This window comes from Callospermophilus lateralis, chromosome 11 (genome assembly GCF_048772815.1).
Source record: "Callospermophilus lateralis isolate mCalLat2 chromosome 11, mCalLat2.hap1, whole genome shotgun sequence".
Taxonomy (NCBI): Eukaryota; Metazoa; Chordata; class Mammalia; order Rodentia; family Sciuridae; genus Callospermophilus; species Callospermophilus lateralis.
The window spans coordinates 20058824-20082873 of NC_135315.1; the positions used below are offsets into that span (position 1 = coordinate 20058824).

At 40.4% G+C, this 24050-nt stretch overlaps 1 protein-coding gene across 2 annotated transcripts in view; it reads left to right on the forward strand.

Moving 5' to 3' along the window:
• Positions 1 to 7596: 7596 nt before the first annotated feature.
• Positions 7597 to 24050, forward strand: part of LOC143410315 (signal transducer and activator of transcription 5B) — a 64234-nt gene continuing 47780 nt past the window's right edge. The window contains exon 1 of one of the 2 annotated variants that reach the window (XM_076871115.2): positions 7597 to 7678. The gene's annotated coding sequence lies outside the window, so the exon portion shown is untranslated. Of the gene's footprint in view, positions 7679 to 7851; positions 8014 to 24050 lie in introns of those variants that run through there. The other variant, XM_076871114.2, reaches the window with a different exon arrangement.

Here is a 24050-nt window from a genome sequence, read left to right on the forward strand (position 1 = left end):
TCTCCCCTAGGGCCTGCAGGGAACTCCTGCAGGGAATTCCCACCCACCAAACATCTGGCTCAACTGGGTTTGGCTTAGCTAGGGTGTGGGTAAGTCTGGGTCCTAAAGAGCTATTATTGAGGTGTCAGTGAACAGAACTGGAAAAGCTAACCTAAAAGGGAGTGGCAGAGTCTTCAGAGCCCTCAGGTGCCCCCATACCACACCTCTGTCCACCAGGTGTTTCCGCTAGCTCTACTCTCTCTAGCTCTCTCCTGTTGGGTCTTTGTCTGTGAGGCTCTACATCTTGTGTCTCTTGCTATTTGTTTCCTCCTCTTGCTTTGATTTTCTCCTCTCCCCACAGCCCGATCCCCACCATCTCCCTGGCTCTCTATTTCTGCCTGGGTTTTCTCTCCCTTTCTCTGGGCCTCTGTTCTCTGAGATGCAGTGTGAAGGAGGAGGGACTTTGGAGCTCTCTCAGGATGGGCAAAGGCCACTTGAGGGATTAAAGGAGGGCAGAGTGTCAGAGAGTTAGGTTGGGGGCAGAGGTGACTGTGGTCGTCCAGATAACACAACTACCCGGAAATGTCAAATTTGGGGTTTCTTTTTGTTTTCAGTCACTTGGTTTGGTCTCTGCTATTTCCCACCACAAAGCACCCTAGTGGTTTTAGGGGACCATGCTATGGGGGAGAAAACTGAGGTTCAAGGATGGGGTTCAGGAAGATTAAAAACTGCCTAGTCTGGATTGAACCAAGGTTAGAGGCTGGTCTCATTGTCCCCAACTGCCCTTCACCTCCAATTCCAGGTTGTAGCATGAAATGAGGAGCTAGGATTTGACAAAAAAAAATCTTATAGGAATACAGATCCCAAAAGAAATGGGCTGTATTTTACTAAGAATAATAATTATCTGTAGCCTAGTTTGTATTTAGCATACTATACATTCATTCTGAACTGAATCGTGGCACATGTGTATACAACATGGTAGAACTCTTCAATTCCACTGATACTCGCAATCAATCTGAAAGGTAGGGCCAGAATCATCCTCTTTGATTAATCCACAAAGGAGATCTATCTGAAGCTGTCTGGCCCTGGAGTGCCCAGCTGAAACCACAATCCCAGTTGCTCAGACCTAAGGCAGGGGCTCAGTGCGACTCTCCTAGAACTCTCCCAACCCCAGCATACCTGCAGATTGAAGAGGTCTCTATAGGTTAGGTTAGCTCATGATTGTTCTGGGGTACAGAGCATGGCACCTCCACTTCCATGCTGCCCATGCCCTGCTTTGTTAAATGATTCAGTGTGACTTATGTTATGTGAAGATGGGTCAAGTTCATGGTGGAAGGGAACAATAATCCTAAGTCCCCTTTCTGCCCTGCCCTTGGGGACCAGGTTAGTGGTTGAAGCCCCTATCCTAGGGAGACCAGATGGAGGTCACCTTGACCTGATTGTCCCTGGGGGTGGAAGGAGGTGGCACAGAGACCCCTTTGTTTTTTTCTGCTCCAAATCCCTTCTTCAAGGAGAGTTTCTGTTGCCTGGAAGCCAGAATGGGGAGGAGGCTTCCCAAGAAAGTTGAAAGTGTCCCAGGAAGTATTTCTGTACCCTTTGAACTTTGTGGCAGACAGAGGAGAGATGACACCCTGGGGCCTTTAATATCCTGCTTTGCCCCCCACCTTGCTTCTGTTTGGACTATCTACCTCCACAGCATCCCCAACCATAAGGATCCTAAAGTGGAGCCACAGGCCATGCTCAGAGTACACCCCACCTCTGAGACCAGTCCCCTCACTGAGTATCTCCCCGTAGAAACGCTGCTGTGTTCTTGTCCATGAAGACAGAGGAGACCTGGGGAGGGGGTGGGGGTGGGGGGAGGGGGTAAGGAATTCTGTGTGAATGTGACGGATAGCAAGGAGTTGTGGGATGGGGTGAAGCCCATTCTTACCTCTGTCCCCTCTCCTCCACCTTCTTCAGAGAAGTCAGTTTACTGTGAAGTCACCAACAGAACACAAGGCTACCCTGCCTGAGGCACGGTGACTGTCCTCTATTTCTGGGAACAGAATGAGGGGAGGGAAGCATGTGGAACTGGACAGAGGGAGGGGGGAATCCTGCCTCCTTTACCTGCTGCCATGGGGGAGAGCTGGCAGGTGGCTTTTCTCTGGGCACAGAAAGGAGAGTTGAAGGCCATCCTGGTGGCCCCATCAGGTGGACAGGGAGGAACCCACCGTTGGCATGTCCTCCTGGATGCAGAGCCTGGTGGAGGGACTGGATGGGCAGCTGGGAGGGCTTGGCTGCTGTCCGGAGCAGGCTTGGCTTCTTATCCACATCCACGATGGCTATCATCCCTCTTCCGGCTGAGCTAGCTTCTCCTCCTTCTAGCCCAACAAGAACTCTTTTGTGCCTTGGCCAGCTCAGTACCCAACCTCAAGCCCTCTGGGGGTTCTGTGGGAGAGGGCCGCACACCTCCTTCCCTGCCATCCACCAGGCTCTGCCACTTTCCTTTGTTATGACTGGAGGGGGTTTCTTTCTTGTCATCTCTGTTTCCCTTTGTTCTCTGTTTCTTTCTTTCTTTTTTTGTCATACTGGGGACTGAACCAAGAAGCACTCTACCACTGAGCTGCATTCCCAGCCCTTTTGATTTATTTTATTTTTTGGATTTGGGAATTGAATCACTAAGTCCTTTTGTGTTTTATTTTGAGACAGGGTTTTGCTAAGTTGCTCAGGCTGGCCTCAAACTTGAGATCCTCCTGCCACAGCCTCCCAAGTTGCTGGAATTACAGGCATGGCCCTTTTTATTTTATTGATTTTTTAAAATTTTGATGTAGGACCCTACTAAGTTGCCCAGGCTGGCTTGAAACTGCCATTCTCCTGCCTCAGATTCCCAAGTAGCTGCGATTACAAACCCCCTTCCTTGATTTCTTAAATCTTATACTCACTTATATCTTCCCTGCTCATTCCCCTGCTCCAAGCCTCAAAGTAGGACTCCCTACTCCAGGAGCAAATAGGGAACATAAAGTCAAAATGAATACAGAACCAATGACCCAGCCCTTTCTTTCTCTTACTACTGGCCTGGTCTTCATCTGCTGCTGACATCAGCCTCAACCAAGGGGTTTTCCTTCACCCTGTGCTCTAGCCATCCAATCCTCCCTTATACCATCCTCTCAACACTAAAATTTTACCCACTCAATTCAACCTACCTGGAATATCATTCTTCCCTTGGCCACCTGGTGAAATCCTCCTCATCTTTCCCAGGGTCCCTGTAGCCTAGAGGAAAATAAAAAGGCTTTGGAATCATAAGGACCTGATGCAAACCCTGGCTCTGCTGTGTGATGTTGGGTACTGAGTTTGCTTCTCTGAGCTGAGCACCCTCACGTGCAAAAGAAAGACAGAAGATTCACCTGCCAGGATTGCTGTTAAGACTTGGTCACAGTGGCTCAGTGGTAGAGCACTTGCCTAAATGACAAGACTCAATCACAGTGCCTGGCACATAATAAGACCAGTGAATCTAGGCATTTTCTCCTCTGTCCCTCCATCCCATCTGCATTGTGGGCCCCTTCTTATGGCTCTAACTAGCTCCCTAAAGGTCTCTGTCCCACTGCTTATTCATAATAGAGGCTTCAGAAATGTTTATTGGATTAAGAAGTTCCTAAAACAACCCAGGGTTTCCCAGAACTCCAACAGTTCAGAGCAGACCTCCTTTCTCTCACCCCAACCCACAGTACCCAATGGCCTTCCCCTCTACCGCCCTGGACTCTGCGTGCTCTAGTCCCACTGACCTGCTTCTGTCCAAGGCAGCAGCAGCCACAGCCTCATTGTTGCCTGGTACCGGGCTGACTTTTGAGTTCTTAACCTTCCCAGTAAGCTAGCAAGATACTGGCCTAGGTGGCACTCTGCTCTCTCTCCTGCATCAGCCCCACCCGCCCTGGATAAGGCAGCATCGCCTCAGGACTCTGGGTGGAGAGGACATGGTGACCCTGTCCCAGGAGGCAAGGAGAGCCCTTGTGCTTTCCAGAAGGCCACCCCTTTAGCTCTGACTGGAAGGGAGCCCAGAGAGGTGAGACACACACAGGAGAGCATGTGAGGCTCTGTAGGGGATGAGTCCTGCAAAGACCCAGACACTCATCACTCACATCCCCTCCCCTCCCCTCCCCTCCCCTGACGCCAGCTGCCTCCTGGTCCAGTAAGCTTACTGGAATTGGGCTGAGAGAAAGAAAGAGGCAAAATGTTCTTTTATTGAGCATCTTCTTTAAGCCAGGCACAGGGCTTGGTTGGTTTCAAAAGCACTCTCTGCTTTTTCCTTTAAACAATGTCCATTTTACTCATGTTCTAATGGGTAGGACATACATATGGTACAAAATACAAAAGATTCAAAAGGACCGATGGTGAAAAGTTAATCTCTCCCTTTTCCTGTCCCCCATGGCCCTTCTGAAGGGACACCCACAGTTACTAGGGTCTTGTGCATCCAGAAAGATTCTGTGCACTTATAAACATATACTTTACCTCTTTTTTTTTTTTAATATTTATTTTTTTAGTTTTCGGCAGACACAACATCTTTGTTTGTATGTGGTGCTGAGGATCGAACCCGGGCCGCACGCATGCCAGGCGAGCGCGCTACCGCTTGAGCCACATCCCCAGCCCTATACTTTACCTCTTTAAAAAATTTTTTTTTAGTTGTGGATGAACACACAGTATCTTTGTTTATCTTTATGTGGTGCTGAGGATCAAACCCAGTGCCTCACACATGCGAGGCAAGCGCTTTACCACTAAGCTATAGCCCCAGCCCTTATGTTTAACCTCTTAACTGACTTACACATGAGGGGAACTGAGGCTCTCAGAGATGTTAAGTGGTTTCATTGAGGCCACACAGCTGTTGAGTTTGTAGAGCCAAGCTTTGGAACAATATCTAACTCTTCATCATTTCAACATCCTTCCTAGACAGCTACCCATGACAACCATCCATGCTGAGGCCCTAGAGATCTGGGGTTTCTGGTTTACTGGCTGCTGAATATCCTGTGCCTCCACCCCGTGGCTCAGGGGGCCTGAACTGGTTTATCCCATATGGAAAAGGCGAAGTTGTTGCAAGTGCCCTTCTTGACTAATGTATAGCAGGTGGTCCCCCTCAGGCCAGCCCAATTCCTGGGATCCAGGATTTGGAAAGGGAAGCCACACGAACATGGGGTTCTAGCTGGAGGGGGTTGTGGCTGTGGTTTCAATTATGTTTACAGAAAATGGCCTCATGATTTCCCTGTGGCTAGCAGGAGTGAGGGAGGATGGAAATGGTGGTAGCCACATGGTCAACTATGAAAGGGAGGGAAGGAGGCCGCAGTCAGTCCTAGCCAGGAGCAGAGGGTTGTATGGCCAAGGGTGCACTCAACTTCAGGCTCTTAAGGCCTCTTTTTTCCTCTTGGATACGCCAAGGTGGACTGAGATATGATCCCCTGTATCTCCAGGTATATATCCTTGGGAACTTTCTGGATCCCAGCTTCCTGTTCAGTTTCTTTCTAGCACTCCATTTGTGTCTCAGTCTGGTGTCCTCTCAATTTAGAGGACTATGTTCCTGAGGCCCAAAGAAGAGGATCTCTCCTTATCTGAACTGTTAAGCAGAGACAGGTGTTAGAACCTTCTTTCTTGTTCCAGGATGACAACTTTCTGTCTAGCTAATGTAATCTCAGAACTTTCCACCCTTCGTGTTGGTACACACAGATGGCCAGGTCTAGCTAAATGCTTTGTGATCAGAAATGTGCCATGATCTGCAAAAATAAAGTGGCAACCTGCCCAACCCTTAGGGACATTTAAACTGACAGCCTCACAGATGCCACTCATAGCAACCATGGGATCTACATTGAGTTCTAGAACTTGGTCAGTCTTAGGAAGCAGGATATAATCTTAGTTTAAAATCAACAACAGGGGCTGGGGATGTGGCTTAAGTGATAGCACGCTCGCCTGGCATGTGTGCGGCCCGGGTTCGATCCTCAGCACCACATACAAACAAAGATGTTGTGTCTGCCGAAAACTAAAAATAAATAAATATTTTTTAAAAAAATCAACAATAATAGTTAACAGCATTATAGTGCTTGACAGTGTTTGAAGCACTTTGCACACATTAACTTAATTCTTCTGACATTATGAGGTAGATACTGTTATTGTTGCCATGTTATGAATGAGAAGATGGAGGCAGAAACTGCTCAGAGTCACATGGCTCAAGGAATTGACAGAGCCTGGTTTTAGACCTTTAATGCCTATGTAGTCCTTATAGTTTTCATTCCATTCCTAGAACATAGCATATCTATTAGGTGTCTACTCAGGTCTGGGTGTGAGTGTGGGGGACTTAACTTAAGATATTGTGTCTGCTTTTGGGGGTAGAGACATATGTTTAAAAATTACCCTTCAAACACAAGAGGTGCTGAACCCAAAGCGTCAGCAATGTGAGGCAGGAACCAGGGAGGGCGAGGTTCATGCTTCTTAGAGCAAAGGTCACAGAAGAGCAGGCAGTGAGAAGACAGGAGGTGTTCAGGCAGAGGCAACAGCATGTGCGCAGCCATGAAGGCTTGCAAGGAAAAATGTGCCTTACTGTCAAAACATCATGGACAGTGATTGTCAAGAGGAGTTGCCAGAGATCTCAGGGTTGCTGCTTCCATCCTGCTTCCTGTTCCAGCCTCCAAGCTGCCTGCATCTATTCTGTGCAGAGCACTGTGCCAGGTGTTAGCCCAGACTGTGTGATAGGATCAGTAGTCTGGTTAGGGTAGAAGGGCTTTGTGATCAGCTAAGGACCCAAAGACTTTTGTGACTGGTGTTATTCCGAAGGTGAAGGGGAGGCTGATGGGAAGGGCTGTCAAAAGAGGAATATGGGAGAGCTTGCAGCTCTTGGTCATCTCTGGCCATGAAAAATTTTAGCGGGACAACTTGTAGGAAACGGTAAGGAAGGGGGCCCTCTGTGTGTCTGTGTGGGGCTGAAAAGGGGGTCTTTCCTCTTTTGCTCCTGCAGCTAGGTTTCTGGGGCTCTGATATGCCTTGTTTCAATGCTGGCCCTTGGAGGGTTGCCAGGGAAACCACTGGCCAGCTCCGGAGATGGAACGCAGGGGAGGAGAGTGGGTGACTCAGGCTGCCTTCTCACACACCGCAACCCTCCCCACCACTGGGGAAAGGATCTGGGAGACCCCTTGCCCCTGGATCCTACTGAGACGATCCCGCTTATTCTGCGCTGCATAAAGCAGTCGCTTCCGCAGCCCTGACTGGTGGGAGCTAGCAAGATTTCCCTGGGGAGGCAACTGTCTCCTCTGACCCCCCATAGATTCACCCTGGGACAGTGCACGAATCCAGTCTGGGCCAAGTTTAAGCTCCTGCTGTTTCCATCCAGGCTTCTCGCCCGTCCGGGTGGTGCGGCTGGAGACCTGGCAGAGCCACTCTCACGGGAGCAAGCCCAGGATAATTATTGATCAGGGCTGCTGTGGACTTTTGACCCCGGCCTGTGAAGGGAGAGGACCCACAACGCAGGCCCTGGAGCGGAGGGAGGGACGTGGGCGGGACACGGAGTTGGTGGGGGGGACTGCCACGACCACGAGCGCTGGCCGGAGCCCTGTAGTGGTGGTCGACCTTCCCCAAACAAAGCAGCATGTGCTTGCCGCTCCGGCTGGGGAGTGTGGCAGCAGACACTCAGTTGGCCAAGGAGCTGGTGTGCGTGGAGCAGGCCCGGTCGAGCGCGTTGCCACCGCGGGTGCGCGAGGGGGTTCTGCGTCCCGGTAGGGCGGCCGCGGAGGGGGCGCAAGAGACCAAGGGGCTCGCGAGCGCGCGCCAGGCGGAACCAGGAAGCCGGGCGCGCTCGGGGTTGCGGGCGGCGCGCGTCCCCGGACCTCCGCGCGAGAGAGGCGCGCGCGCCCCCGTGGGCCCCGGCGGGCGAAGAGTCGGCGGCCGGAGCCGTCACCCCGGGCGGGGACCGTGCGCAGGCGACGACGCGCGGCGGCCCGGCCGAGGGAGGGAGCGAGCGAGAGGGCGGGCGGGCGAGCGGGCGAGCGAGAGCGTGGCCCACTGGCGCCCGAGGGGCCGAGCGAGGTAAGAGCTGCGGGACGAGCCCGGGGCCGGGGGAGCGAGGCCGGGAGCAGGGCCGGGCGGGGCCCCCGCTCCAGCCGCCAAAACGCCCGGCAGGGCCGCTCCGCCGCCATCGCTCCCCGGCCGTGAGGCGGCCTCCGTGGCTGCGCCCTGGGTGAGGGGAGCCCTGGGGGAGACGCGGCCGTGGCGGGCTGCAGAGGGGGCCGGGGCCGGGGTGGGGCGCGCGAGGGGGCTCGTGCGGAGGCTGCGGCGAGCGGAGGGTGTGCAGAGCAAAGGCTGCGAGCGCGCGGGTTCGTGTGGGTGTGTGAGGGACCCCCACCGGACCCCCAGCAGCTAAGGAGGCTGCTGTCCGCCACCTCGCACCTTCCTGTTGCAATTCCGAAGAGTCCCTGCGCGGCCCTTGCTTGCTTTCCCCTTTTTTCCGCCCCCCCGCTTCAAAAGAGGTGCCTTCGTTTCTCGGGGATGAGATGAGCCTGGGGGTGTCGGGTGGGGTGGGGGATATTAGCAAAGCTCCAAGAAACAGCGCCTTATAAGGAGTCAACGACAAATGCGAACATTTTGATAAGGCTCTGGGCTGCGGGATCCCACATCAGGACCCGCCAGGCCTGGGCAGTACGTGTGGCGGTGGGATGCGGGGTGTTCTTTTTTACAAGCCAGGGATAAAGAGCAAAGTGCTCCTGGTGTCCGGGGTAGATATGGAGAGTCGGAAGGGGAGTCGTCTTATCACAGAAACTGGTCTGAGGCTAAAGGAATCTGGCAAGATGGTCAGGGTGATCAAAGAGTAAAGAACTTGTGTGGAGCAAAAGGCGTTTGCAAACACTTGTAGCCAGCAGTGATGGAAAAGGCAAGGAAGAAAAACAAGCGCCAGCTTTTAGGAAGATGGGATTAACGAAAAACACAGGAATCCTAACGGCAAAAAGAGATACCGATTTTCTTTCCCCGAATTTTCTTTCTTTCATGCCCATGTTCTTGTTCTTAACCCATTATACCTGTATCAAGTAAATAATGGCAGAAGTGGGTCATAGAATCTAAGAGACCCCGTTATTACGCTGCATACTTTTATTGTTCAAACGGGGAAACTAAGGCCCAGATAGGTGGAGTAGGTGACCTATTCTATTCACAAGGCTGTTTGTTTAGTAGTTCAGGGACTGAAACTTGGGTCTGAGGACTCTCACATCTGTTCTCTTCTCAAAACATAGAGAAGTTTATAGATCATTGCTTAAGTACAGTTCCATACATTGTCTCTGGAATGTACTTGGGCCCGTTAAAGGACTGGTGTGTCACCAAATAATACACTGGGCCTATGTCATTTTTGTCAGTCTTCAAGTGTTTATCATCTTGTATCTTAGGTTTCCAAAGCCACTGGATTGCCGCCTGGGCCATAATAAGCTTTCAGCTGTTGAGTCTACATTATCTCAAATAATTTTGTTATCATTCAATTAAGATAATAGAACTTTGCATCTTTTCTTAACATTCTACTATTCATTTGTTTATGTTCTGTTGTTTTATATTATTATCTACAGTTCTTAGAAGAAGATGTATATGATTTAGTCTGCCTTTCATGTTTCTCTAATTTATTTTGTAACACTGAACATTAGATTGGTTCTGATTACAAATGAGGGGAATGCTACATTCTGATTACAATGCTTTGTCTTAAGGCTTTGGGTTTTTTTATTTGGATACTAATTTCTATCTCATGCAAGATCACAGTTGTTAGAATTAATGGTGTTAAGTAGGAAAAGTGGCTGCTGATTTTAAGAAAAATTTACAATGCAGCAACAATAATTTTAAACACCACCTTTGGTGAGTTGTCATCTGGTAAGATGATTTGCTCTGAAAGATAAAAATTTCAAACACCAGGTTGAGATACAGAGAAGGAATGGAGAGATTTTTTTTTTTTTTTTTTTTTTTTAAGTTACCATCAGGGGAAAAAAAAAAAAAAGTTTTATCTATTACCAGCAGTTTGGTTATTGCATAACTTAGAGCTAAACTCTCCACAAAATCTTTGCTGTATACCTAACTGAATAAAATATCCCACCTTCTCACTAGTTCTTACTTTTTCAGTTTTCATATTTTTGCTAACAGGATATTAAAATGGATTATGTTAAGTGTGAGGTAGATATGTTTCTTAAATGTGTACTTCATAATATGTATGATAGTAGGGGAAAAAGTGCTATCATTGTTTGGAGTGTTACAACATAAATATTTTGGCCAACACTTCCTATCATGCTGTTGACTTCTCATTTCACCTCCATTTTCTTCCTCTCAAGTGATTTTGTTTTTATTTTATTTACATATGCGAAAAACATATGAAGACTAAAGGCGTCATTTATTGATTTTGGGGGTACTTATTTGAATTTTTTTCATATTATTGCTAGTATTCAGATTATTTGTGATTTGTGTTAGACTTATATTTATGAATATGCTTCGTGTGGTTCCTTTGGCTTATTGTTATGTAGGTAGGTAAGACAGGTGATCCTCTTGTAAAAAGAAGAGGCTATAGAGATGAATAACTTGCTCAAGATTAAAGGCAAATTTAAGGTGGAATCAAAGGAAGCCTAATTGTTGTAGTGTCTTATAAGGCATGTATGTACATTATAAAGTTATTTATAGATCCATGGACATTCCATCAATGATGCATTTTCCCCTTTCTATTAGAGTATAGATTACCCATCATTCCTACAAAAGAAAGCATGAAACCCTTAAAAAGCCATTTGCATGTGTGTGTGTGTGTGTGTTATTTATTTATTTATTTATTTATTTTTTATCATTTGAAACATTGTTTTAAAAAGTTGCCTGGAAATTAGGGTTACTGAGCTCAGAAGATTATCCTTTTTCTATATAATAAAGTATGAAAATACGTTGACTTTGAAACTTCTTAATGAAAATGATGTTTAAAAATTAGCCCTAAGGTATCACTGTCTCCAGATATATGCGTGATATTAAAAAAAATCTTTTAATCTAAGCTCTGAATAGAGCTGTTCCAAAATCTTAAGTATTTTCCCCCTACAGTATTGTAAACACAACTGTTTTATGCTTATTTCTGGGAATAAGAAAGTCAGATTTAACAATCTAGTTTCCATTGATCAGACAGTTTTTTTTTTGTTGTTGTTATTGTTGTTTTTTGTTTTTTTTGTGTGTGGTATGAAACTAAAATTTTGCACATGTGAGGAAGCACTGAGCTGCATTCCCAGCCCTTTTTATTTTGCTTTGAGACAGAGTTGTACTGAGTTGCCTGGACTGACCTCCCTTGAATTTGCCATCCGCATATACTTCTGCCTCTTGAATAGCTGGGATTACAGGCCAGCACCACAACACGGAGCAATCAGTTTTTCCACATTTAAATTTTAAGCATCACAGTGATAAGAGTTTTTAATTGTATTCACTCTTAATTATAGTGACCTTATTTGAAGGAAAATATTGACATTGGGTGTTTTATTAAGGATGATCCTTTACTACTTAAAAACCTAAGCCACCTTAGATATGATTTTATATTTTTAAATCTACACTATTTTTACCCATCAAAAGAGGGGAGTAATTTACAGATGTTAGATTTTTAGTTGATTGAATAAGACCCTCACTTTTGATGGTTTCAGGGTTTTAGATGATGTTTTATTACTTTTGTTAGTTTTGGTCACACCCATGACTTCCTTGGAAGGTATCTTTGAGGTTTAGTTTTCTTTTTTTGTTTGTTTAATGGTAATATTGGGGTGGGGGTGCTTCCTGTTTATATTTTCAAAATTAGGTCCACGTGTCAACCTTCTTGTAGTATCACATTTTTATTTTCAACATACGAAGACAGACATCAGATAAGGCGTGGTTTGTCTTTGACCCATCGTTCTGCTTACAGGACAGTGTCACTGGGCTAAGCCTGAATGTCCAATTGGGAAGGCAAGAACTTGAATCTTTTCCCAACTCTCTTCAAGGTTTAGCAGCCTTGGAAGGGAACCTTAAAACAATTAACAGAAAAAAACAGGACTCCTGCTCTGATTCCAGGTACCAGAAAATTTTATAGCACTAAGATAGAGAAGAAACATGTTATATGCTTGTCTGTCAGCACTCTGAAGAAGAGTTGCCATAAGTTTGTATGACATAGAAGCTCATTTATAAAGCAGTAGCTCTAGTGGGTTTTCTGACCTTATCTAAAAGCCATATATGGTTCCAGGGAAGACTTAATAAGAACAAGGAGAAATTTTTGGCTATGGTAGTAGAGCAATCACCCTCAGTCTTAAAACTCTTCTTTGGCCCTCTGGAATAATTTTTAAGTGGACTGTGGGGGGGAGGCAGAAGTGGGGATGCTGGGGATAGAACCCAAGGCTCTAAGTATACTAGGCAAATTCTTTACCCCTGGGCTGAATCCCCAGCTTTGCAGGGTCACTTTTAATGTAAATGTTAGAAAAATGAGTTATGTGGAGACCTGTAGTATTGCTTCAGTGATTAAAGCCAGTCATCTTTTCCCAGCCTTTAACGTACTTTATTCTAAGAAGTATAATAACTAAATAGACTCCTAATTGAATTGGCATTCAGATCTGTTTGCAGTTTGGGGGCATTTACCTCTTCTGCATTTTCTTTTGAATCTGTCCTAAAAGCAATACTACATTAGGATGGGCACAGTTGTGCATAAGTAATTTGCAAGTGAAGTTAATACTGGGACTACCTTGACCTCCAATTCCCTCCACCCCTGTAGTCAAGAAAGAAGTTACAATTGATCTTTTACAGGATATTTTTCCTTTGAGTTTATTCATACTAATTATACCCATTTCCTCGTGTATCATACCATTAAGATAAAAAACAAATATATTGATTGATTCAGAACATTTATCTTTTTCTACCTGCTTTTGGAAGCTAGCTTGCAAAATCTACTGCAACACTCTCCATTTATTCTTCCATTACCTTTGGCACTCTGAATAACCCTTTTAAACATTTTTGCACATTTTTATTATGAAGTGAAATAGCTCCATATTTTATGCACTGCTAGTTTTTTGAGGTGCTTGTACTGACTCATTTTAAAAATTATACTAAGATAGAGAGCATGGTTTGAGAGCAAGTAATGAGATTCTCAGAAAATATGAAAACTTTCCTTTCTGACTAGTTAGAGAAAGGTTGGGGAAGACAAGGGGAAATACATCAGTGAGCCAGTGAGCCAATCAATTATTGTTATTTGTTGGGATTAATTTGGTGACTAATTAATTTTCAGTGCCCATCAATCACGTTAGTAAATGTGAATTTGGCTTTACCCTGCAATGATAACAGGACAAACCCAAGTGTTTTCTAATACTACTTGTTTTCCCCTAGTAGGGGATTTTTTTGCATATGGGAAATCAAGCCAAAGTTACCAGTAACAGCCACATCCATGATTTTTATTTAAAAAATAACACATTCTAGGCTACAGAACTACCTTCCATGGGCTCATCTGAGTAGATATACTAATTATTTGTATAATAATTATTATGCCTTCTTTCAAGAAGTGAACAGAAAATAAAAAAAGAGTACTCCAAATTGTGCCCAAAGCCAGAGTTCAAGAAAATGTTCCAGTGCCTTAAAGCATAAAGATAATAAAAATCATACCTAATACTATTCACTTTTTGTGCCGAACAGACACTGTTTTCAGCTTTTGCCATGTTTTATGGTCCTCAGAGGAGTGGGTATTATCCCCAGATGAAAATGAAGAAATGACCACAGAGAAATTAAGTAACTTGTCCAAGGTCACATTGCTGGGTCATGGCAAGGCTGGATTCAAACCCAGACAGAACTGATTCTAAAGGCTGCATCTTTAACAACTGTGCCACAAAGGCCAGTGGGCAATTTTATCTCAGTAATAAGACAGTTGGTTTTCTTAAGGTTTATATTTCTTTATTTGTAGTCCATAGAGAAGAGCTATAAGCTGTCTCCTTGGCTTCTATTTACAAAAAAACAAAAAGGATCATCTGCACCACTGTGGTGAATTCAGTTCATGTGACACATGCATTCATACCGTGAACTCAAGTGTCCAGCTCATTTTGTTTACAACTTCATTTTGAAGAGATGGGTATGTCATCCTTTTCTTGTTTTATTGAAGTTCCTTTAGAGATATTAATTATGATTTCTGAAATACAGAGCTTTAGAAATTTTACTTAGCTGGGCTTATTTTTTAAGGCAGCTGAACAGATTATTGTATGTTTAGAGCTACACAAAGGCTATTAGAAAGTAGTCTTAGAAACTTATCTCTTTTCGTATATGATGATTATTTTCTCTCAGCACCACTCTCCTTGGGAATGGATTGTGAAGTTAAATCTTGGAAACAGAATTCACAACCCTAATGTGTAGTGATTCCAATTTGGGAGATCAAATCATGGACAAGAAAAACTTTAATTCCCTGTGCAGAGAGCATAAACTTGTTCAAACAAACAGAGGATGTTAGCTTCCAGGATTGTCAAACTGTCACCTTTGACCAGGGTTGAATTTTCTTTGAATGTTGACAGAAGTTACAATGTCAGTGGAAAACTTTTAATGTGAGGTATCTATAACTCAGAATTTCCTTATGTTTGTGTCAGTGAGATCCTACAGCTAAAGCTGTTTTTTACTTCTTACTTTCTTTTTTTTTGTTCTGAGGCTGATGAGTTTTCTTTCTTTTTTTCCTTCTGTCTGATGAGTTTTCAAAGCTTCAGTGGGGGGTTTTCCAGCCTTTTAGGCCAGGGTAAAATAGAAAGTTTGTGAAAAACTATTTGTGTTGTCTAAAACACAAAGCCTATAGCTGGTGACAAGATCGTTTTTGGGAAGAGTGGAATTTTTAAAATGAATCTGAACCAAATATTTTAAATAAGCTATATTCACAAATGTCATTGTATTATGTAGAACAAGAAACTGTCAGGCACTTAACTTTTTAAGTTTTAAATATTGGAATTTATCAGCCTAATAATAAAGCAAGTAAGATATTTATAGTTTTAAATAGGGAAAATGTTCTCCCAGAAATATTTCGTTTTTGTTAATGTGTCTAAAAATCTTTCAGTCATGTTTTAGGCTTGGGAAAAGTAGCTGACTAGAAATCTACAGAAACATACAGGTTTTTTTTGCAAAATTAATGTTTTAGGACTTGGTTTCTGATAGAAAGGGAGGGAGAATTATGGGCAGTATTGGACATTGTGGAGCCTCATCCCCAAAAGTGTGGAAAGCTTCACATAGGGATATAAGCCCCTCTTTTAAAAACTTTCTTGGTTATTCTTTCAGTTTGTCACTTTATTTGGAAACTCAAATGTAGTTATATTTTAAATATGAATTTATCTTGCACTGAGTTTAAATATCAAGTAAAAATACTAACTTTTTTTGTAATATGTAGAGAAACTGGCTTTCTTCCTTAATTGTTGAAGGTATCAAAACAAAATAGAAAACATTTGGCTTCCTGAATGACATGGCTACAATTCACATGCTGAGTTGGTGATGAAGCATGATCCCTTGATTTTGCAATACCAGAGCAAAGCACATAATTTTAAAGGAATGGGTGCTTAAGTAAGATAACCTACTACTATAAGCATGCATTTTAAATTTTGTCTTAAAATATGGCATCCTCAAAATTTATGGTTTTGAATTTATCCAAATCTGAAGAGGTCTGATTTGAACTGAACTTAACATTATGTTCCATTTATGTTGGTAAATTTGAATAGCACAAAAGGTTTTTTGGTTTGTTTGCTTTTTGGTACTGGGGATTGAACCTAGTATGCTAGGCAAGTGCTCTATCACTGAGCTACAGCTCTGTCAGTAAGCTACTGAAATAACTCATAAAAGAAAATATTGATATATAAATGCATAAATATTAAAAACTTGATGCCAAAAATAACAAAATAAGAAAACTATTTTCATCATTTTGATAAAGGGATATAAGTTAATAATCTCATATATGCATAATTTATAAAAATAGTAAGAAAAAGAGGGTTCCCACAGTAGGAAAATGAACAAAAAGAGAAAAATAAATGGCCATTAATTCTGTAAAATGAAGTTCAACTGCACTAGAATTCCGTAAATGAAAATAAAAATAGTGCCATAGCTTTTTTTCAGTTTACAAACTTACAAAGACAAAAAATAAAAAGAGTGGTAATTGGGAATGAGGGGAAACTGGCACCTTCATAGTAATTGGTCAGAATGTAAATTGGTGCTTTTTCTTGGAGAGCAGTTTGATATATGTATTGACTGCCTTAAAAATGTGCATAGACTTTGACCTAGCAATTCCTTTTAGATAAATTTCAACCTAGTACATAATCTGAAATATGTTTAGAGATTTGTATAAAAAGATGTTTCTCACAGTATTATTTAAAATAACAGTAAATTGGAAATAATATTGATATTCTGCTTTAGAGGATTAATGAACAAAGCTGTTCACTACATCTATGTGTATTTATACAATGGAATATTACTCAGATATTTCAAATCATGTTATAAAACAATGTTTAATGACCCATGTAAAGTTCACACTATATTGCTAAATTAAAAATTAAATTACAAAGCAATCATACACTTTTGCTTGGAAAAAAGAATAGGCATTGAAAAAAATTCTAGGTTGTGGGATTCTAGGGGTGTGTGTATGCATGTTTTCTAGTATCTTCTCATTTTTCTGTGGTAAACAGATAATGATCAGGGAATACTTTTGTAATCAGGGAAAAAATGTTTTCCAAATGACTTATGTATTCATTGAAATTAGAATATAAAACCTGCCTTTTTGTTTTCAGTTAGTGTTTCTTTTTTAGGAGCAGGAAAATGAATAGTTTCTAATATTTGTGTTAAATATTACTGTGTACTGTTCTGTGACATCTTTTGATACAGTTAAAGAACTAAATTAAAATCATCACCTGGGCTGGGGATGTGGCTCAAGCGGTAGCGCGCTCGTCTGGCATGCGTGCGGCCCAGGTTCGATTCTCAGCACCACATACCAACAAAGATGTTGTGTCTGCCGATAACTAAAAAAATAAATAAATATTTAAAAAAAAATCATCACCTTAATTGGGACTGGGATTGTAGCTTAGTGGTAGAGCACTTGCATAGCACATGTGAGGCACTGGTTTCAATCTTCAACACTAAATAAATAAATAAATAAATAAATAAATGTATTGTGTCCATCTACAACTAAAATATTTGGAAAAATCATCCTAATTGTATTTAACGGTTTCAGAGTTAAAAGAACTTGAACTTGAGGACTGAGTTATTGTCTACACTTGGTGGAATGCTCTATATTTTTATATAAAAGCCAATGGAGGATTATACTGCTTATAAAGATAATAAAGAAATTATATTGTTTTATCTGTATATGTGCTCTGCTAAGTTACCAATTATTTCATATTGAAGATGTGTTTGTGCTTTTTCAACTTTTGAAAAAATTGGTCTAGTTTATTTTAGTTTCTTGTAACCCTGACATTGTATTATTTCAATGTATTTCTTGCATTTGCCCTTGTACTGCCTTCTCTTTCATGATGATACATACGAAAGCTGCTACACTTATGGATTTCTTTGTCTTGTAATCTCATTAGTCATACCTAATGACTTCTCTAAATGTTTATTATGATATTCACTTGGGAATATCTGGTAAAGGAAACCTCTAGTGAAAGATACTTTCTCTTGAGTATATGTTAATTCCAGATACTTGTGTTCTTCCTTAATTGAATTCACATCAAATAGTTTCTTTGTAACTACAGTTAGTGTTTAAAAGTATCTTAATATTTTTTAGGAATTGAAAGAAGAGAAATGAAAATAAATTACAAGTTGATGTTTTAGGATAATTTTGGAGCAGAGCTATAGAGCAAGTAAAATTATAACCTTAAAAATATTTTTTAGAGGACTGGGACTGTAGCTCAGTGGTAAAGCACTTGCTTCCCATGTGTGAGGCACTGGGTTCTATCCCTGGCACCATTTAAAAATAAAGATACTGTGTGTTCATCTACAACTAAAAAATATATATATATATATATATATATATATATATATATATATATATATATATATATATATATAAATTTTTTTTTTTTTAGGAGGGCAAGGTGGTGCTTGCCTGTAATCCTAGCAACCTGGGAGGCTGAGGTAGGAGGACCACAAGTTGAAAGCCAGCTTCAATAATTTAGCAAGACCCTGTCTCAAAATAAAAATAAAAATAAAAAGGGCTAAGGTTATAGCTCAGTGCTTAAGCACCCCAGGGTTTAATCCCCAGTACCAAACAACAACAGCAACAACAACAACAACAACAAGTTTATAAAAATTAATTAAGAGTCTGCTTTATCATATATAACTAATTAAAACAAATAAAGAAAAAATTTTAAAAAGTCTCCTTTAACTTGGGTTGCACCTTGTCATTTATTGTAATGGAATTTGCTACAATAGAATTTTTTTAAAGCTAATTTGGGGAATACTAAAACAAAAGAAATCATATTAGTATCGTTAGTGCTTTTTAAACCTAAATCCATAAGCAGTTAATTAAAATGCATGATGATTAATAAATATTTATTTGTATTAGATAAATATATATTTATTTATGTATGTATTGCTCTGTATGCCTGCATAAATATATTATTATGTTGACTTTTTTAATCCTTTTTTGTTTTTCATCATGTATCTCCTCTGCCTCCTGATAATGTGATAATCTCATTTAAATCAAAATTATATTTTCCTTTGGTTGTAGTTCATAATTTCTCTGTAATCTGAGTTATTGATAGGATACTATTGTGACCAGTTAAAATTTACTTTCTTTTTTTTTTAAATTTTTAATATTTATTTTTTAGTTTTCGGTGGACACAACATCCTTGTTTGTGCCAGTCAAGCACGCTACCACTTGAGCCACATCCCCAGCCCCTAAAATTTACTTTCTTCTGTTAAATGTCTGAAAATTTTTATCAAATGATGAGATAATTTAAAATCATGTGAATTTGGGGCCTTGAACTTTTCATGATATATTTTATAATATGGCATCAGTAAATTATAGGACATATTTTAAATGTTAATATATAAAATGATTTATTGATTTATTCATTTAGATAGTTGCTTGACTGTGTTTTAGTCTTTTTTGTTATTGCTGTTCAGTACTAGGGGATTGAACCCAGGGATTTGAGCATGCTAAGCAAGCGCTCTACCACTGAGCTACACCCCCAGTGGTGTTCTAGTCTTTATCTGATTTTGAGAAGTTGGATATCATCATTATCACTTCAAAGATTAGTCTTTTTCTAAGTCTGTAAATCTTAAGGTTATCTCCAATAAAAAAGCTCAAATGTAAGTAAGATTCAAAAGACTTAATATATTTCGGAAGTTAATGACATAATGTTTTTTGAAACTCTTTAGTTTGCTTTTTTTTATCCCTTAGCTGCTATGAGTGGGGATTCTGTATATAATGTATGTGTGTGCAAATACTTCGAAAGTGAGTGAAGAAATTTTTCCCCAAACTTTGATTAATTACGGTACCAATGAAGGTAAGTCTTAGTACTGTGTGTTGACTAGGGAGTGATTGGACTGTACAGTCACATGTTTTTTAAGGCCAAGTTAGCCAACAACTTTACCCATTAAACTATATATTCCAGTGGTTCTTACCATTGGGGATTTCAAGAATCTAATGAAACTATTGACTATCTTCCCAGTAAAAAACACGTAGGCAAAAAGTATTTGCATATACTCTAAGGGGTTAAAATGCCTAAAATAGCTGTCCATTAACAAAGGTGATAAAGTAGAATATGGAGGAGAGATAATAAATAATCCAAATTTATGATTAAAACAAATCTCTAATCTGATCTTGTTATTTGCGGGCTCAGTAGGGATTTATTTCCCTGGGAAATTAATGAATATCAATGTCCTTCAACATTTTAAAGGTCTGTAGTCCACTGTATACCATACTTACAGCTAATTCATTAATAATTTATATATTATTAACATAATAACTAATAGATATTTAGGTTAGTTTCAGGCTTTTCACTTTCATTAACAATACTGGTAGAGACTCTTAGGCCAAGTAGATCTTTTTTACCTTTACTAAACTATCTCCTTACTGGAAGTTCTAGAAGTGGAACTGCTGAGTCATTTGCATTAATAGTGCTAAACTTTCTCCAAAAATACTATCCCAGTCTGCCTACACACCAACAAATGATGCATGAAGAATGTAGTGGCCATTTCCAAGAGTAAGTATCGATAACTTTTGTTTTTCAAGTATTAATAACGTTTCAGTCTTTGCCAGTCTCTCTTATTTGTATTTTTTTGATTTCTAGCAAGGTTGGACATTCATATGCTTTCATATATGTATTGGTCATTTTGTTTCTTCTTTGTGATTTGCTTTTTTTTTTTTTTTTTTACATCATTAGCCTGTTTCTGTTATAGGTGTTCAAGTTTTCCCAAAGCTCTTTTAGTCTCATATTACTTTGCAAGTAATGTTCCCATTTTTTTGTTGTTTTTAACTTTCAATAATTTTTTTTATAAAAATGTTAATTTTTATGTCATCTAGTTAAATAATCTTTGTTGGCATGCTTGTAAAAGCCATCCCTACCTAAAGAATATGGAAATTTCATTTTTTGTGGGGGGGCGGGTATCGGGAATTGAACTCAGGGGCACTCAACCACTGAGCCACATCCCCAGCCCTATTTTGTATTTTATTATTAGAGACAGGGTCTCACTAAGTTGTTTAGTACCTGGCTTCTGCTGAGGCTGGCCTTGAACTCACTATCCTCCTGCCTCAGCCTCCTGAACTGCTGGGATTACAGGCGTGTGCCACGGCACCTGGCCATTTATATTTTCTTTTAGAATATTTTGTGATTCTGTTTTTTCTACTTCTATATAAGAAGTGAGATAGGAATTTAGCATACTTTTTTCTAATGGCAACAGTAATTGATATTTATTGACACTGTGTGCCAAGTGATTAGCTAAAAGTTTTATATGTTAACAATTTTGACCAACGCTGACGCTGTAGCTCAGTGGTAAAGTGCTTGCCTTGCATGTGTAAGGCATTGGGTTCAATTCCCAGCACCACAGAAAAATAAAAGTAAAGTACTGTGTGTTCATCCACAACTAAATAAATAAAAATTTAAAAAAATTGGGCTGGAGTTGTGATGCGCAAGGCCCTGGGTTTAATTTTCAACACTGCATAAAAATAAATAAAACTAAGGTATTAAAAAATAATAATTAAAAAAATAACAATTTTGACCCAAGTCAATTCCAGATGGCTTGCCAGTTATACTCCCAATCTACTACCATCATCTCCTCCTTTTCCCCACTAATATGAAAATCCATTTTATCATATACCAAGTTCTTTTATGTTCAGATCTGCTTCTTGTCCATAGGTCAGTGTGTCTCTGAATATACTGTATTATTTTAACTAGATATTTTGTTTGAGTTGATGATTTTTTTTTTCAGAGAGTCAAAGATGAGAGTGTTACATGGGTTTTCTATGAAATATACCCTAGTATAGATTTTTGTGTGTGTGTGTGTCGGGGGGATACTGGGGATTGAACTCAGGGGCACTCAACCACTGAGCCATATCCCCAGCCTTTTTTTTTTTAACCTTTTATTTATTTATTTATCTTTATGTGGTGCTGAGGCTCAAACTCAGCACCTTGCACATGCTAGGTGAGTGCTCCAGACTGCTGAGCCACAACCTCAGCCCCCCCAGCCCATTTTTGTATTTTATTTAGAGACAGGATCTCACTGGGTTGCTTAGCTCCTCCCTGTTGCTAAGGCTGGTTTTGAACTTGAGATCCTCCTGCCTCAGCCTCCCCAGCTGCTGGGATTACATGCATGTACCACGGTGTCCAGCCCCTAGTATAGATTTTTAAAGAGATTCAAGATGAGTATCACATTCATGGAACAGATGGCAGATACTTACCAGTTGTTCCATTAAACAATCACTAGATTTACTCTTCTTAAGCATCTTTCCATAGAGATTATGTAACAATAGTAATTTTAAAAAATAATACTGTGTACACTTTCAACTCAAATAATATAATTTCATTCTGATATTTCAGTAACTATAGTAATAACTGCATAGAATTGCTTTCTCCTAAGCACAACAGAGAAGGAAAGTTAAATGTTACTGCTAAGATGTAATATATATGAACTGGAAAACTGTAAGCAGGAGTTGGGTAGGAATATGTAAATTATTTATGTTATAGTCCAGCACTGTCCAATACATATATAATGTGAGCCTCAAATGTAATTTTTTAGTACCCACCTTTAAAAAAAAAACAAAAAGAAACAGGTGAAATCAATTTTAATAATATAGTCTGTGTAACCCAAAATATAAAAATATTATCATTTCAACCCATAATCAATATGAAAATTATTCTTTTTTTGTACCAAGGTTTGAAATCTATATATTTTACACTTAAAAATATCTCAATTTAGTTGCAAAATTTTCAACATAAATGCATGAATTGTGTTAAGATTTCATAAAACTTTTAGTTATCAAGTAGATTTATATGCCCAATTTGTTTCCAATATACTTAAAGGTTTTCCCATAACTAGACTGTACTAGACTAGGCATGAGTTATTTATTTATTAATTAATTTATTTTTGTTGGGGTACTGGAGTACTAAGGGATTGAACCTGGGGATTCATGCATGCTAGGCAAGTGCTTTACCACCCAGCTACATTCCTATTCCAGAGCAGGAGTTTTAAGTTTATATTTGTTAACTAAAATAAAATTTAGTATTCAGTTCCTCAGTTGTACTAGTTACTACCCCAGCAGACAGTGCATTTGTAGCTTTTTAAAATTTAGTTGTAGATGGACAGAGTACCTTTATTTTATTTATTTATTTTTATGTGGTGCTGAGGATTGAGCCCAGTGTCTCATATGTGTGAGGCAAGCACTTTGCCACTGAGCCAAATCCCAGCCCATTTTAGCCTTTTAAAAAAATACAGTAATCTTCCTTTTTCAGAGGTTTTACTTATAGTCATCCATTATTCAAAAATAATCAATGAAAATCCTAGAAAAAATGATTTATGTTTTAAATTATGTACTGCTCTGAGTATCCTGATGAAATCTCATGCCATTCTGGTGTGTCCCACATAGTATATCCCTTCAGCCAGCATATCCATGTTGAACATACCTGCAGTCACTTAGTAGGCATCTTAGTTATCAGATCAACTGTTATAGTATCACATACTTGTGTTTAAGCTACCCTTACATGGTAGCCTAACACAGTGTCATAATGCCCACGTCATTCACCTTATTATGCCATAGGCATTGTATCATCTCACATCATCACATGAAGGGTGAATATAGTACAATAAGCTATTTTGAGAGACAGACTACATTCATATAACTTCAAAAGCTCTGTATTATTATTCTTATTCTATTTTACTATTGTTGGCAATCCCTTACTGTACCTAATTTATAAATTAGGAAAGGAAAAAAGCATAGCATATATATTGTAGGGTTCAGTACTGAGGTTTCAGGCATCCACAAAGGGTCTTGCAATTTTCTCCATGAAAATAAGGAGTGCTACTATGAAATAAAATAAATGTGGACCATCTCCTGCTTATAACATCTGGTTTACAAACAGCAAACATAAATAGGGTCTCTATGGGAATTAATAGGCCCTCTGGGAACTGCAGCCACTGTCACTAAGAGCAAAAGCTACTCTTACCTGAAAAAGGCCATACCCTTAAAGCTTCCCACAGGACCTTCACCCCTAAACACACAAAAACATCCACACATTTACTTTTTAGTTTGGAAACTGCTGTCCTATTACTAGGTTGAAGCATTATGTGGAAAATCCTCCCAACTCCTGCTTTCAGGGCACTTGCTCTGCAGAGGTGGCAGGAAAGTGGGGAAAGGATAGAAGTATTTTATTTTGTATGGTTTCCTTGCCTAGAAATTCTAGTGCTTTTTCTTCAGAAACAAAACTATAAAGGGGAATTAGGTTTTTCAGGAGTGTAACTCAACCAAGGTTCACCTAGGGTCACCCTAGGAATTTTTCACATCTTTATTATATTTTTTTTCTCTTTCTTTTTTGGTATTGGGGATTGAACCCAGGGGCTCTTAAAAGTTGAGCTACATCTCTACCTTTTTTTCTTTTTTTCTTTTGAGACAGAGTCTTTCTAAGTTGTTGAGG